Source organism: Pseudophryne corroboree, chromosome 1 (assembly GCF_028390025.1).
Source record: "Pseudophryne corroboree isolate aPseCor3 chromosome 1, aPseCor3.hap2, whole genome shotgun sequence".
NCBI classification, from domain to species: domain Eukaryota; kingdom Metazoa; phylum Chordata; class Amphibia; order Anura; family Myobatrachidae; genus Pseudophryne; species Pseudophryne corroboree.
Genome location: NC_086444.1, coordinates 724689827 through 724707142, shown reverse-complemented (window position 1 = coordinate 724707142; position 17316 = coordinate 724689827). Strand labels below are relative to the sequence as shown.

The window sequence follows — 17316 nt, the reverse complement described above, 5'->3', positions numbered from 1 at the left end:
CTTAGTTTATGTACTGGTTTGTCTTTGTATCTTTATTATTTCTAGCTAAGTTCAAGCTTTTCTCCTGAGTTACTGTATGTCAAATTCCAGGTATAGAGAGACTATATGCTATATACTTCATTAGGCGTATGCTCTCCACACAGATTATTTTTAATCAGATTGCCTAACATCACATGTGTGGGGTCTAAGCAACCAAGCAGACCAATGAAATTCACAATATGTTCAATTTTGATTTGTATTATTGGTTGATTGATTTGTATTATTGAGCAACTGCCCATTTATTAAAATTCTAATTACGTCGTTTTCCTATTTCCCACCTGCAGAATACCTATGTTAAATTTAAGCTTCCTAACATATCAGGAAGTAAGAGAATTAGTGATGGGTCAGCGAGTTAGTGAGAGCTTTTGCAATTGTGTAGTTTATTAAATTCTACACACTGGAGGTGCAATACAAATTTTGATCCAGTGGTCCGTTTGCGTTCTCATTCCCGCACGTAAGCCACGCATTGGTAATGATGTCATTATGTCAACACTCTCTTCATCCCCTTAGGGGAGTTTTTCAAAATTCTAATTACGTAGTTTTCCTATTTCCCACCTGCAGAATACCTACAGTATGTTAGATTTCAGCTTCCTAACATACTGGGAAGTAAGAGATGGTTTGATACATACCCCCTATTACCTAAATATGATACCCATGTTCTCTACATTTTCCTTTAGGTAGGCCCTAGATTTCTTTATTCCCTATCCTTTTCTGCTCTTCTGGCTCTTCTGCAAGTTGTGGCCCTGTGGTCTCTTTTTGGAGCATACAGTCCATACTGAATAGGGACTTTGGCAAAATGGGCAAAGTGTAAATTCACAATATGTTCGATTTTCATTTGTATTATTGCTTGATCGATTTCAATTGTTGGGTGAGTGAGTGAGTCAGAGCTTTCACATTTATATATATAAATGGAATCCTGTTGTAGAAAAGGCTTTTCAAGAGTTAAAAGTGGCATTGTGTACCCAACCAGTTCTGATGACACTTGACTTTCAAAGGGAATTTGTGGTGCAAACTGTGCTTTGGATTAAGAAGATAACTCATTCATGACGCTCCATTTTATTCAGCAAACAATACCACTATGCAAATATAGGGTCTCCAGAGGGCAACCAGGTGCAGGTGATATAACCTTTGGCCGGAGCCGGTTCATTAACTTAGGGGTAATTAATTTACTGATAAGGGTGCAAATTTAAATGCTGGCAATGCCATCCCATCTTGTACCTTTCGCCCGGCTGGATGCCCAGTTTGCACAAAATTGCTTTCTACCCTATGGAATAGTGAACACGTTTGTGCTGTATTCCGCTAGCAATTGAATTCCCCCATTTAAGTGTCTCTGGGAAAAAAAGTATGAAAGTGGCCTCCTATAGGTTGGCCAAAATCAACTTTAGGTGGGTGAAGACAAAAGAAGGAGGGGTTATTGTTTTCCCTAGCATTGTAAAAGAAAAAAATAAATCACATTGCCTTTGCCTACCTGTATGCAAAATTTAGAAAAGCTAGTAAAATACAACACATAAAACACTCCACTGACCAATATAAAATATAGAGAGCATCCTAGTGACTGATATACAATACAGAAAGCATTCTAATTTCCATATTACAATACAGAGAGCATTATAGATGCTGCCATATAATAAACAGATTATTCTAATAACTGCCATACAATACAGTGACCGACATTCAGTACAGAGAACAGCTTAGTTTAAAATACAGACTGCATTTTAGTGCAAATAGCAACCAAAAAAATGACCACCACACAATACAGAATGCACCCAGCTGATCATCATACAATACAAAGTGCATTTCCATGATCCACACTTAATTCAGAAGCATTCCAGTGACTGCCACTGAATAAGGAGATAATCATAGAGAAGAACCCTAACTACATATCCACAGAGATACTTACCTGCCTGAGGTACCTGGATCCTGCCACTTTCTCATACGTCCTAGAGAATGCTGGGGATGCTTCAAGAACCATGGGGTATAGACGGGATCCGCAGGAGACATGGGCACTTTAAGACTTTAAATCTGTGTGAACTGGCTCCTCCCTCTATGCCCCTCCTCCAGACTCCAGTTAGATTCTGTGCCCAGTGAGACTGGATACACACTGAGGAGCTCTCCTGAGTTTCTCTGAAAAAGACTTTTGGTCGGTTTATTATTTTCAGGGAGAACTGCTGGCAACAGTCTCCCTGCATCGTGGGACTGAGGGGAGAGAAGTCAGACCTACTTCTGTGAGTTTTAAGGCTATGCTTCTTAGGCTACTGGACACCATTAGCTCCAGAGGGTCTGATTGCTAGGTACGCCTAGATGCTCGTTCCCGGAGCCGCGCCATCACCCCCCTTGCAGAGCCAGAAGTCAGAAGCCGGGTGAGTAGAAGAAGATCAGAAGACTTCAGTGACGGTAGAAGATTTCAGTGACGGCTTTTGAGGTACCGCACTGCGCGCCATGCTCCCACATACAAAATGGCACTGCAGGGTGCAGGGCACAGGGGGGGCAGCATAAAACCTCAATAGCAACTGGCATAAGAGTATACAGTGCCTGGACACTAAATACAGTATAAATATATAAAAATAAGCGGGACTGAAGCACGCCATTAAGGGGGCGTGGCTTAGCCCTCACAGCTCTAACCAGCACCATTTTCTCTTTACAGCTGCAGAGACGCTGAGCCTGGCCTCCCACACTGCTGTACAAGTAACAGGGTGCAAAACGGGGAAGGGGGGGGGGGGCACAGTTGATTTGGTGCTATTTTATTGATATTAAAAGCGCTAATAGGTCTGGGCAGTATATTACACGCTTCAGAACCGGGATAGGCGCTGGGTTGTGAGCTGGCAGAACTCCCTCTGTGTTTCTCTAACAGGCTTTGCTGTGGGTCTGTCCCCTATATCCCCAGTGTGTTGTGGGTGTCGGTACGCGTGTGTCGACATGTCTGAGGCTGAGTGCTCTTCCCAGGAGGAGGCTGGAGTGGGGACAGAAAAGACTGTGGGAGTGACGTGTCGGCACCGCCGACGGCTGATTGGGTAAATGTTTTGAGTGTTTTGAATGCTAATGTGGCTCGATTGAACAAAAGATTAGATAAATCCGAGTCTCAGAACCAGACATGGAGAAAATCCATGGAGGATGCATTATCACAAGTTCAGACCCCCTCGGGTCACAGAAGCGTTCATTTACCCAGATAGCGGATACAGATACCGACACGGACTCTGATTCCAGTGTCGACTATAGTGATGCCAGATTGAATCCTAAACTGGCTAAGAGCATTCAGTACATGATTGTGGTGATAAAAGACGTATTACATATCACAGAAGACCCTGCTGTTCCTGATACTAGGGTCTGCATGTTTAAGGGAAAGAAACCTGAGGTGATGTTTCCTCCCTCTCATGAACTGCACGCTCTTTTTGAAAAAGCTTGGGAAAATCCTGACAAGAAGTCACAGGTTCCCAAGAAAATTCCGGTGGCATAGCCATTCCCCTCTGGGGACAGGGAAAAGTGTGAGTCAACCCCCACGGTGGACAAAGCTCTATCGCGTCTGTCCAAAAAGGTGGCGCTTCCGTCTCCTGACACGTCAGCCCTAAAGGATCCTGCGGATCGTAAGCAGGAAAATACACTAAAATCCATTTATGTCACTACAGGTAAGCTGCTCAGGCCTGCCGTGGCATCGGCATGGGTGAGTAGAGCCATTGAAAAGTGGGCAGATAACTTGTCAGCTAATATGGATTCCCTGGACAGGGATAGCGTGCTTTTGACACTGGGTCATATCAGGGACGCTGCAGCCTATCTAAAGGAAGCTGCGAGGGATATTGGCCTTTTGGGATCAAGGGCCAATGCAATGGCGGTCTCGGCTAGGAGGGCATTGTGGAGTCATCAATGGAATGCTGATGCTGACTCTAAGAAGGCTATGGAGTCTCTGCCATTCAACGGTAGTGTCTTGTTTGGTGACGACCTCACTTACCTTGTATCTACGGCTACCGCAGGTAAGTCTTCGTTTCTACCATATGTTCCTGCACAACAAAAGAAAACGGCCCACTATCAGATGCAGTCCTTTCAGCCCAATAAATACAAGAAAGGACGAGGGTCTTCCTTCCTTGCTACGAGAGGAAGAGGAAGGGGAAAAAGGTCACAGGCTGTGGCAAGTTCCCAAGAGCAGAAGTCCTCCCCGGCTTCTACCAAATCCACCTCATGGCGCTGGGGCTCCTCTGCGGGAGTCTGCACTGGTGGGGGCATGTCTCAAATTCTTCAGTCAGGTCTGGGTTCGCTCGGCCCTGGATCCTTAGGTATTGGAAATAGTAACCCAAGGTTACAGTTTGGAGTTTCAAGACGTGCCCCCTCACCGATTTTTCAAATCGGCCTTGCCAGCTTCTCTTCCAGAAAGAGAGGTAGTTTGCGCTGCAATACTAAAGCTGTGTCAAAATCAAGTCATTGTCATGGTACCCCCGTCACAACAGGGGGAAGGCTTTTATTCGAGCCTGTTCGTGGTCCCGAAGCCGGATGGCTCAGTCAGACCGATTCTGAACCTAAAATCCCTCAATTTCTATCTGAAAAAATTCAAATTCAAGATGGAATCTCTCCGAGCAGTGATCTCCAGTCATAAAGGATGCCTACTTGCACGTCCCCATATATCCTCCACATCAGGCTTATCTGAGGTTTGCTGTTCAGGATTGTCATTACCAATTTCAGACGTTGCCGTTTGGTCTGTCCACGGCTCCGAGGATTTTCACCAAGGTTATGGCGTAAATGATGGTTCTCCTGCGCAAGCAGGGAATCAATATTATCCCGTACTTGGATGATCTCCTGATAAAGGCGAGATCCAAGGAGAAATTACTGAACAACGTTACGCTCTCCCTGGTAATTCTGCAACAACATGGTTGGCTCCTAAACTTGCCAAAATCACAGTTGGTTCCGACAACACGGCTGTCGTTCTTGGGTATGATTCTGGATACAGAATTACAGAGAGTTTTTCTTCCAGTGGAAAAGGCTCTGGAAATACAGAACATGGTAAAACAGATTCTGAAACCGGCAAGAGTGTCGATCCATCAATGCACTCGGTTGCTGGGGAAGATGGTGGTGGCCTATGAGGCCATTCAGTTTGGCAGGTTCCATGCCAGGGTGTTTCAGTGGGGCCTGTTGGACAAGTGGTCCGGGTCTCACCTCCACATGCACCGTAAAATAATCCTATCTTCCAGGACCAGAATCTCTCTCCTGTGGTGGCTGCACAGTTCTCACCTCCTAGAGGGACGCAGGTTCGGGATCCAGGATTGGATCCTGGTGACCACGAATGCAAGTCTCCGAGGTTGGGGAGCAGTCACACAGGGGGAAAATTTCCAGGGAAAATGGTCAAGCCAGGAAGCATCAACATTCTGGACATCAACATCAACATTCTGGAATTGAGGGCCATTTACAACAGCCTTCGGCGAGCAGAACATCTTCTTCGTGATCTGCCCGTCTTGATTCAGTCGGACAACATAACAACAGTGGCGTACATAAACCACAAGGGCGGAACAAAGAGCAGAGCGGCGATGGCGGAGGCCACAAAAGTTCTTCGCTGGGCGGAGAAACATGCAAGCGCTCTGTCAGCAGTCTTCATTCCAGGAGTGGACAACTGGGAAACAGACTTCCTCAGCAGAAACGATCTCCGTCCAGGAGAGTGGGGTCTTCATCAAGAGGTCTTTGCAGAAGTGACAAGTCATTGGGGAATTCCTCAAATAGACATGATGGTGTCTCACCTCAACAAGAAACGTCAGAGAAATTGTTCCAGGTCGAGGGACCCTCAAGCAATAGCGGTGGACGCCCTGGTGACACCGTGGGTGTTTCAGTCGGTCTATGTGTTCCCTCCACTTCCACTCATTCTGAAGGTGATAAAGATCATAAGCAGAACAAAGGTTCAGGCGATCCTCATTGTTCTGGACTGGCCAAAGAGGGCTTGGTATCCAGATCTTCAAGAATTACTCATAGAAGATCCCTGGCCTCTTCCTCTTCGACAGGACCTGTTACAGCAAGGACCGTGCGTGTATCAAGACTTACCGCGGCTGCGTTTGACGGCATGGCGGTTGATCGCCAAATCCTAGCCCTAAAGGGTATTCCAAGTGAAGTCATTCCCATACTACTTCAGGCTAGAAAAGAAGTAACGGCGAAGCATTACCACCGTATTTGGAGAAAATATGTGTCTTGGTGTGAATCCAAGAAGGCTCCTACGGAAGAATTTCAGCTGGGGCGTTTGCTCCATTTTTTGCAAGCAGGTGTGGATGCGGGCCTAAAGTTAGGCTCCATTAAAGTACAAATTTCGGACTTATCTATTTTCTTTTAGAAACTTCCAGAAGTTCAGACCTTCGTGAAGGGCGTGCTGCGCGTCCAACCTCCCTTTGTGCCCCCAGTGGCACCATGGGATCTTAATGTGGTGTTGCAGTTCCTGCAATCTCATTGGTTTGGACCTTTAAATAAGGTTGAGTTGAAATTCCTTACTTGGAAAGTGGTCATGCTGTTGGCCTTGGCATCCGCAAGGGGGGTGTCTGAATTGGCGGCTTTGTCTCACAAAAGTCCCTATTTAATCTTCCATGCAGATAGAGCGGAGTTGAGAACTCGTCACCAATTTCTGCCAAAAGTGGTTTCATCGTTTCACGTAAACCAGCCTATTGTGGTGCCAGTGGCTACTGACGCCTTGGCGGAGTCGAAGTCTCTCAATGTGGTCAGAGCTTTGAAAATCTATGTCGCCAGAATGGCTCAGATTAGGAAAACAGAGGCTCTGTTTGTCCTGTGGGATCTTAACAAGATTGGGGCTCCTGCTTCCAAGCAGACTATTGCACGCTGGATCTGTAATACGATTCAGAAGGCTCATTCTACGGCAGGATTGCCGTTACCGAAATTGGTGAAAGCCCATTCTACCAGAAAGGTGTTCTCATCCTGGGCTGCTGCCGAGGGGTCTCGGCATTACAGCTTTGCCGAGCTGCTACTTGGTCGGGATCAAACACCTTTGCGACGTTTTACAAGTTTGATACCCTGGCTGAGGAGGATCTCTTGTTTGGTCAATTGGTACTGCAGAGTCATCCGCACTCTCCCGCCCGTTCTAGAGCTTTGGTATAAACCCCATGGTTCTTGAAGCATCCCCAGCATTTTCTAGGACATATGAGAAAATAGGATTTTAATACCTACCAGTAAATCCTTTTCTCTTAGTCCGTAGAGGATGCTGGGCGCCCGTCCCTGTGCGGACACTGTCTGCAGTACTTGTTTAATAGTTATTGCTTGTGTTACACAAAGATTGTGTTTCAGTTATGGTCAGCCTGTTGCTGATTTTGTTCATGCCATTGACTGGAATTCTGTTTAATGCCATGTTGCGTGTTTGTGGTGTGAGCTGGTATGTATCTCAACCTTAGTTTAACAATAAATCCTTTTCCTCAAAATGTCCGTCTCCCTGGGCACAGTTCCTATAACTGGAGTCTGGAGGAGGGGCATAGAGGGAGGAGCCAGTTCACACCCATTCAAAGTCTTAAAGTGCCTATGTCTCCTGCAGATCCCGTCTATACCCCATGGTTCTTGAAGCATCCCCAGCATCCTCTACGGACTAAGAGAAAAGGATTTACCGGTAGGTATTAAAATCCTATTTTTACCTCTTCTTCAACCACATCTCATCTCAGATTTCCCTTTAAAACAGTGGCTCAGTCCAAAGCTTTATCATTTGGGCCATGAATGTTGCTCAATGAGGATCAGTAATACAATGGGAACTGAAAGTCCTGACATGCAGTTATCATCCTTCTCCTTTCATCTCCTCTATCCTCCTTGAGGGTTGGTAATGTTCTGCCATCGCCCAGGATCCCGGTGGTCAGCATACTGACCATGGGATCCTGGCAGCAGAATGCCTGCGGGGAAGTGAGTGCAAGAGAGCATCTGTTCCCACTCCATAGGTGTTGTGGACACCCATGAGTGGTAATAGACCCTGTATGTCGGCATTCCGTCGTGTATCATTGTGATAGGTCGGGATTCTGACATTGGCATAGTGATCACTGGGATCCCGAGTGCTAGTCACATTACTGCATCCCCTCCTTAACTTCCTTTTCATTCGTCTGTATCCTCATCTTTTTTCCTCGCTTCATTCTTCTCTATCCTCTCCGTCCCTCATTACTCAGACTATAGCCTCCTCGTCTTTTTCTTACTTCCTTCGCATATTCCTTTATTCTCCTTCCTCCATCAGGAAGAAAAACTAACCACACATTGGGGGTCATTCCGAGTTGTTCGCTCGTTATTTTTTTCTCGCAACGGAGCGATTAGTCGCTAATGCGCATGCGCAATGTCCGCAGTGCGACTGCGCCAAGTAAATTTGCTAAATTTGCTAAATTTGCTATGCAGTTAGGTATTTTAATCACGGCATTACGAGGTTTTTTCTACGTTCTGGTGATCGTAATGTGATTGACAGGAAGTGGGTGTTTCTGGGCGGAAACTGGCCGTTTTATGGGTGTGTGCGAAAAAACGCTACCGTTTCTGGGAGTGGCTGGAGAAACGGAGGAATGTCTGGGCGAACGCAGGGTGTGTTTGTGACCTCAAACCAGGAACGAAACTGACTGAACTGATCGCAGATGCCGAGTAAGTCTGGAGCTACTCAGAAACTGCTAAGAAGTGTCTATTCGCAATTCTGCTAATCTTTCGTTCGCAATTTTGATAAGCTAAGATTCACTCCCAGTAGGCGGCGGCTTAGCGTGTGCAAAGCTGCTAAAGCAGCTTGCGAGCGAACAACTCGGAATGACCCCCATAGTTAGTGAATGCAGGTGCCGTGCAGACAGTGCATGTACCACCCCACCTATACTATGGATATTTTTTCCAGCATGTGGGATAGTTCCTGGAAGTTGCCATTAAAGCAAATCCTAGTTACAAAATGTAATATAAAAAGGATACCTCATCTCAAATGCTTTCTCGTGCATCAACATTGACCGCACTCAGCACCAATGTGTTTTGTTTGTTCCTGATTGCTAGGTGATAATGAGTCTCTTGCAAGTACAGTAGGCACTGATCAGTGGCCAATGCAAAGTTGTGCATCTGTGAAAATACACCTTTTCAGACAGATCTCTGGCTCCAATATTATGGATGGCAGGGCCACAACTGGGGGGCCTGCGCGCTAGAAGCATACCCTCCAACATAGCTGCCATCAAGGAGCCCCTCTCTGGTGTAACTAGAGGCAGTGCATCCAGTGCATTGCACCAATGCCCACCGCAACTAAGAGACCCGCAGCCTCTGGCACTATAATGAGTCAGTCTGACTCATAAGATGCCGTCACTGCACAGCAGGCATAGCACTCAAGGGATGAGGCTTTAGTCACTGCACTTCACTTACAGCAGCATGATAACCAAAGGCTTCTCAATCCAGCTGCCAGGAAGAGCCTTTATCTACGGGCCACAATGCCCAAAAGAAAGGTGAGGCTGCTCATCCTTATCACATTAGGCAGCCACTTATGCCTGCACTCCCTTACTGGCAGGCCAGCGGCAATGCGCTCTCCTCACTTTGTTTGTAGACGGGGCCCCCCAACTACCTCGTGTTTTCTGTATGTAAGTGGTGGGGTTCCTTAACTATTTTTTTATCCTTTATTTCTCTGACGTCCTAGTGGATGCTGGGAACTCCGTAAGGACCATGGGGAATAGCGGCTCCGCAGGAGACTGGGCACAAAAGTAAAAGCTTTATGACTAGCTGGTGTGCACTGGCTCCTCCCCCTATGACCCTCCTCCATGCCTCAGTTAGATTTTTGTGCCCGGCCGAGAAGGGTGCATGCTAGGTAGCTCTCCTGAGCTGCTTAGAGTAAAAGTTTAAATAGGTTTTTTATTTTCAGTGAGACCTGCTGGCAACAGGCTCACTGCATCGTGGGACTAAGGGGAGAAGAAGCGAACTCACCCTCATGCAGAGTGGATTGGGCTTCTTGGCTACTGGACATTAGCTCCAGAGGGACGATCACAGGCTCAGCTTGGATGGGTCCCGGAGCCGCGCCGCCGGCCCCCTTACAGAGCCAGAAGAGCGAAGAGGTCCGGAAAAATCGGCGGCAGAAGATGTTCCTGTCTTCAATAAGGTAGCGCACAGCACTGCAGCTGTGCGCCATTGCTCTCAGCACACTTCACACTCCGGTCACTGAGGGTGCAGGGCGCTGGGGGGGAGCGTCCTGAGACGCAATAAAACACGTTTTAAACCTTATATGGCTAAAGAAATGCATCACATATAGCTCCTGGGCTATATGGATGCATTTAACCCCTGCCAGTTTTCCTAAAAAAAGCGGGAGAAAAGGCAGCCGAAAAGGGGGCGTAGCCTATCTCCTCAGCACACAAGCGCCATTTTCTCTCACAGCTCCGCTGGAAGGACGGCTCCCTGACTCTCCCCTGCAGTCCTGCTACAGAATCAGGGTAAAACAAGAGAGGGGGGGCACTAATTGGCAGATAATACAAATACAGCAGCTATAGAAGGGAGAAACACTTATATAAGGTTATCCCTGTATATATATATAGCGCTCTGGTGTGTGCTGGCAAACTCTCCCTCTGTCTCCCCAAAGGGCTCGTGGGGTCCTGTCCTCTATCAGAGCATTCCCTGTGTGTGTGCTGTGTGTCGGTACGATTGTGTCGACATGTATGAGGAGGAAAATGATGTGGAGGCGGAGCAATTGCCTGTAATAGTGATGTCACCCCCTAGGGAGTCGACACCTGACTGGATGGTCGTATGGAAGGAATTACGTGACAGTGTCAGCACTTTGCAAAAAACTGTTGACGACATGAGACAGCCGGCAAATCAGTTAGTGCCTGTCCAGGCGTCTCAAACACCGTCAGGGGCTCTAAAGCGCCCGTTACCTCAGATGGTCGACACAGACCCAGACACGGATACTGCGGTCTATCGGACCTGGTGGCCACGGCGACGGCTGGGAAATCCACCTTTTTACCCCAGGTCACCTCTCAGCAGAAAAAGACACCGTCTTTTCAAACTCAGTCCTTTCGTCCCCATAAGGGCAAGCGGGCAAAAGGCCACTCATTTCTGCCCCGGGGCAGAGGAAGGGGAAAAAGACTGCAGCAGGCAGCCTCTTCCCAGGATCAGAAGCCCTCCCCCGCTTCTGCTAAGTCTTCAGCATGACGCTGGGGCTTTACAAGCGGACTCAGGCACGGTGGGGGCCCGTCTCAAAAATTTCAACGCGCAGTGGGCTCACTCGCAAGTGGACCCCTGGATCCTGCAGGTAGTATCACAGGGGTACAAATTGGAATTCGAGACGTCTCCCCCTCGCCGGTTCCTGAAGTCTGCTCTACCAACGTCTCCCTCCGACAGGGAGGCAGTATTGGAAGCTATTCATAAGCTGTATTCCCAGCAGGTGATAATCAAGGTACCCCTCCTACAACAGGGAAAGGGGTATTACTCCACGCTGTTTGTGGTACCGAAGCCGGACGGCTCGGTGAGACCGATTTTAAATCTGAAATCATTGAACACTTACATAAAAAGGTTCAAATTCAAGATGGAGTCACTCAGAGCAGTGATAGCGAACCTGGAAGAAGGGGACTATATGGTGTCTCTGGACATCAAAGATGCTTATCTCCATGTCCCAATCTACCCTTCTCACCAAGGGTACCTCAGGTTTGTGGTACAAAACTGTCATTATCAGTTTCAGACGCTGCCGTTTGGATTGTCCACGGCACCACGGGTCTTTACCAAGGTAATGGCCGAAATGATGATTCTTCTTCGAAGAAAAGGCGTCTTAATTATCCCTTATTGGACGATCTCCTGATAAGGGCAAGGTCCAGGGAACAGTTAGAGGTCGGAGTAGCACTATCTCAGGTAGTGCTACGTCAGCACGGGTGGATTCTAAATATTCCAAAATCGCAGCTGATTCCAACAACACGTCTACTGTTCCTAGGGATGATTCTGGACACAGTCCAGAAAAAGGTGTTTCTCCCGGAGGAGAAGGCCAGGGAGTTATCCGAGCTAGTCAGGAACCTCCTGAAACCAGGACAAGTGTCAGTGCATCAATGCACAAGGGTCCTGGGAAAGATGGTGGCTTCTTACGAAGCGATTCCATTCGGAAGATTCCATGCAAGAACTTTTCAGTGGGATCTGCTGGACAAATGGTCCGGATCGCATCTTCAGATGCATCAGCGGATAACCCTATCTCCAAGGACAAGGGTGTCTCTCCTGTGGTGGTTGCAGAGTGCTCATCTTCTAGAGGGCCGCAGATTCGGCATTCAGGACTGGATTCTGGTGACCACGGATGCCAGCCTGAGAGGCTGGGGAGCAGTCACACAGGGAAGAAATTTCCAGGGCTTGTGGTCAAGCATGGAAACGTCTCTTCACATAAATATCCTGGAACTAAGGGCAATTTACAATGCCCTAAGTCAAGCAAGGCCTTCTGCTTCAGGGTCAGTCGGTATTGATCCAATCGGACAACATCACGGCAGTCGCCCACGTAAACAGACAGGGCGGCAGAAGAAGCAGGAGGGCAATGGCAGAAGCTGCAAGAATTCTTCGCTGGGCGGAAAATTATGTGACAGCACTGTCAGCGGTGTTCATTCCGGGAGTGGACAACTGGGAAGCAGACTTCCTCAGCAGACACGACCTCCACCCGGGGGAGTGGGGACTTCACCCAGAAGTCTTCCACGTGATTGTAAACCGTTGGGAAAAACCAAAGGTGGACATGATGGCGTCTCGTCTCAACAAGAAACTAGACAGATATTGCGCCAGGTCAAGGGACCCTCAGGCGATAGCGGTGGACGCTCTGGTAACACCGTGGGTGTACCAGTCAGTGTATGTGTTCCCTCCTCTGCCTCTCATACCCAAAGTATTGAGAATCATAAGAAGGAGAGGAGTAAGAACTATACTCGTGGCTCCGGATTGGCCAAGGAAGACTTGGTACCCGGAACTTCAAGAGATGCTCACGGAGGACCCGTGGCCTCTACCTCTAAGAAAGGACCTGCTCCAGCAGGGACCTTGTCTGTTCCAAGACTTACCGTGGCTGCGTTTGACGGCATGGAGGTTGAACGCCGGATCCTGAAGGAAAAAGGCATTCCAGATGAAGTCATCCCTACCCTGATCAAGGCCAGGAAGGATGTAACCGCGAAACATTATCACCGCATTTGGCGAAAATATGTTGCGTGGTGTGAGGCCAAGAAGGCCCCTACAGAGGAATTTCAACTGGGTCGTTTCCTGCATTTCCTGCAAACAGGACTATCTATGGGCCTAAAATTAGGGTCCATTAAGGTTCAAATTTCGGCCCTGTCAATATTCTTCCAAAAAGAACTGGCTTCAGTGCCTGAAGTTCAGACGTTTGTCAAAGGGGTACTGCATATACAGCCTCCTTTTGTGCCTCCAGTGGCACCTTGGGATCTCAATGTAGTGTTGAGTCTCCTAAAGTCACATTGGTTTGAACCACTCACCACTGTGGAATTAAAATATCTCACATGGAAAGTGGTCATGCTGTTAGCCCTGGCTTCAGCCAGGCGTGTCTCAGAATTGGCGGCTTTATCATATAAAAGCCCTTACCTAATTTTTCATTCAGACAGGGCAGAACTGAGGACTCGCCCTCAATTTCTCGCTAAGGTGGTTTCAGCGTTTCACATGAACCAGCCTATTGTGGTGCCTGCGGCTACTAGGGACTTGGAGGACTCCAAGTTGCTGGACGTAGTCAGGGCCCTGAAAATATATGTTTCCAGGACGGCTGGAGTCAGAAAATCTGACTCGCTGTTTATCCTGTATGCACCCAACAAGCTGGGTGCTCCTGCTTCTAAGCAGACGATTGCTCGTTGGATTTGTAGTACGATTCAGCTTGCACATTCTGTGGCAGGCCTGCCACAGCCAAAATCTGTAAAAGCTCATTCCACAAGGAAGATGGGCTCATCTTGGGCGGCTGCCCGAGGGGTCTCGGCTTTACAACTTTGCCGAGCAGCTACTTGGTCAGGGGCAAACACGTTTGCTAAATTTTACAAATTCGATACCCTGGCTGAGGAGGACCTGGAGTTCTCTCATTCGGTGCTGCAGAGTCATCCGCACTCTCCCGCCCGTTTGGGAGCTTTGGTATAATCCCCATGGTCCTTACGGAGTTCCCAGCATCCACTAGGACGTCAGAGAAAATAAGAATTTACTTACCGATAATTCTATTTCTCATAGTCCGTAGTGGATGCTGGGCGCCCATCCCAAGTGCGGATTGTCTGCAATACTTGTATATAGTTATTGTTACAAAAATCGGGTTGTTTATTGTTGTGAGCCATCTTTTCAGAGGCTCCTACGTTTATCATACTGTTAACTGGGTTCAGATCACAAGTTGTACGGTGTGATTGGTGTGGCTGGTATGAGTCTTACCCGGGATTCAAGATCCTTCCTTATTATGTACGCTCGTCCGGGCACAGTATCCTAACTGAGGCTTGGAGGAGGGTCATAGGGGGAGGAGCCAGTGCACACCAGCTAGTCATAAAGCTTTTACTTTTGTGCCCAGTCTCCTGCGGAGCCGCTATTCCCCATGGTCCTTACGGAGTTCCCAGCATCCACTACGGACTATGAGAAATAGAATTATCGGTAAGTAAATTCTTATTTTCCAATGCTCATTGACAGCTCCTGGAAAGAGGGGAGAGCTGTGACATTCATGTTTCTGGAGCCCACATGAGTCATATCACACTAGCAGTTTGGGCACTGGTGGGCCTACAATACCATGCAGCCACCAACCCACTGATTGGCGATACATGTTCCATGGCTGCTCTGTTTACCCCACATTCAAGGAAAGTTTGTGTGTGTGGTAATAATCTGCATAATGTGATCAACTTGTGACTACTGTACGTCTATTTTGTCTTCTGAGCCTAGCATCACCATATACATGACAGTTAAACCATGTTAGGAAAGTCATCTTTATAAGTATATGTCATCATAAAACACTTTTTGTCAGGCTTGCAAGCAACAAAAAAAGCTCAATAGAGTGACATAGCTAGTTCATGTAATATGCCTGGCTATAGACATACTGAATGTGTTGTGGTATAGTCCAGGAGATGCAGTGTTATTAGGTGTATGTGTGGTAGTCCTAGAGGTGCAGTGTTATTAGGTGTATGTGTGGTACTCCTAGAGGTGCAGTGTTATTGGGTGTATGTGTGGTACTCCTACAGGTGCAGTGTTATTAGGTGTATGTGTGGTACTCCTAGAGGTACAGTGTTGTTAGGTGTATGTGTGGTACTCCTAGAAGTGCAGTGTTATTAGGTGTATGTGTGGTATTCCTACAGGTGCAGTGTTATTAGGTGTATGTGTGGTACTCCTAGAGGTGCAGTGTTAGTAGGTGTAAGTGTGGTACTCCTAGAGGTGCAGTGTTATTAGGTGTACAGTATGTGTGGTACTTCTAGAGATGCAGTGTTTTTGAGTGTATGTGTTGTAGTTCTAGAGGTACAGGGTTATTATAGAGGTATGCGTTGTGTGATAATCTTAGAGGTGCTGTGTTACTAGGTGTATATGTTGCAGAGACACGGGGGTGGGGTGCCAAATTACTGCCTTGTCCCAGGTGACAAAAATCTTAGTTCCAGAATTGAGGATTATTTAAGTGCGAACTGATGATGAAGACTGGTATTTGTATGAACTGTAGTGCTCATCTATTGTTAATAGAAGTAGGTAAGAAAAGCTAATTTAGTAATAATGTACTCATTTCAAATATATACAATATTGGGGTATATTTACTAAGGTCCCGATTTTGACCGAAATGCCGTTTTTTCTTCAAAGTGTCATTTCGGTAATTTACTAAGCAAAAATCTCGGCAGTGGTGAGGGCATTCGTAATATTTTGGAAGTCCTAGGAAAAAAATCACGAATCAATACACCATCGGTCAAATACGCCTGCAATTTGGTAGAAATCGGTAATTTACTAAAAAGTGCAAATCACAAACACTGCCGACAATAGCCAAACACTGCCATGCAGAAATACAATTCGTGAAAAAGTGCTAAAAAAAAACAGACCTGCTTTTTTATCCCGTGTTTGGATAGGCATGCAGGGATCCATGAGATCCGTGCATGTTTATCAGTGGGAAGGGGATGGGAAAGTGTTTATTTTTTGAAAAAAAATTGCGTGGGGTCCCCCCTCCTAAGCAAAACCAGCCTCGGCTCTTTGAGCCGGTCCTGGTTGCAAAAATATGGGGGGGGAAATGATAGAGGTTCCCCCATATTTAAACAACCAGCACCGGGCTCTGCGCCTGGTCCTGGTTCCAAAATACGGGGGACAAAAAGCGTAGGGGTCCCCCGTATTTCTGAAACCAGCACCGGGCTCCACTAGCCAGATACATAATGCCACAGCCGGGGGACACTTTTATATAGCTCCCGGCGGCCCTGGCATTACATAACCAACTAGTCACCCCTGGCCGGGGTACCCTGGAGGAGTGGGGACCCCTTCAATCAAGGGGTCCTCCCCCTCCAGCCACCCAAGGACCAGGGGTGAAGCCCGAGGCTGTCCCCCCCCCCCCATCCAAGGGCTGCGGATGGGAGGCTGATAGCCATTGTGTAAAAAAATTAATATTGTTTTAGTAGCAGTACTACAAGTCCCAGCAAGCCTCCCCCGCAAGCTGGTACTTGGAGAACCACAAGTACCAGCATGCGGAGGAAAACCGGGCCCGCTGGTACCTGTAGTACTACTACTAAAAAAATACCCCAATAAAAACATAAGACACACACCTTGAAAGTATAACTTTAATACATACATACACACCTCCATATACACATATTTACCTTATGTTCACACGAGGGTCGGTCCTCTTCTCCATGTAGAATCCATGGTGTACCTGTTGAAAAAATTATACTCACATACTCCAGTGTAGAAGCCTCTTCTTCTTGTAATCCATTTGTAATCCAGGTACTTGTCAAAATAAATAAACGGACACCCGACCTCGCACTGAAAAGGGACCCATGTTTTCACATGGGACCCCTTTCCCCGAATGCCAGGAACCCCCTCTGACTTATGTCTAAGTGGGTTCCATCAGCCAATCAGGGAACGCCACGTTGTGGCATCCTCCTGATCGGCTGTGTGCTCCTGTAGTGTATGACAGGCGGCACACGGCAGTGTTACAATGTAGCGCCTATGCGCTCCATTATAACCAATGGTGGGAACTTTGTGGTCAGCGGGTGACCGAAAGTAACCTCACCGCTGACCACAAAGTTCCCACCATTGGTTACAATGGAGCGCATAGGCGCTACATTGTAACACTGCCGTGTGCCGCCTGTCATACAGTACAGGAGCACACAGCCAATCAGGAGGGTGCCACAACGTGGCGCTCCCTGATTGGCTGAAGAAACCCTCTTAGACATAAGTCAGAGGGGGTTTCTGGCATTCGGGGAAAGG

General features: G+C 47.5%; 1 protein-coding gene across 3 annotated transcripts in view; it reads left to right on the top strand.

Annotated features, from left to right (window-relative positions):
* Nucleotides 1–17316, top strand: part of ATP8B3 (ATPase phospholipid transporting 8B3) — a 937871-nt gene that overhangs the window by 499708 nt on the left and 420847 nt on the right. The window lies entirely within an intron of this gene.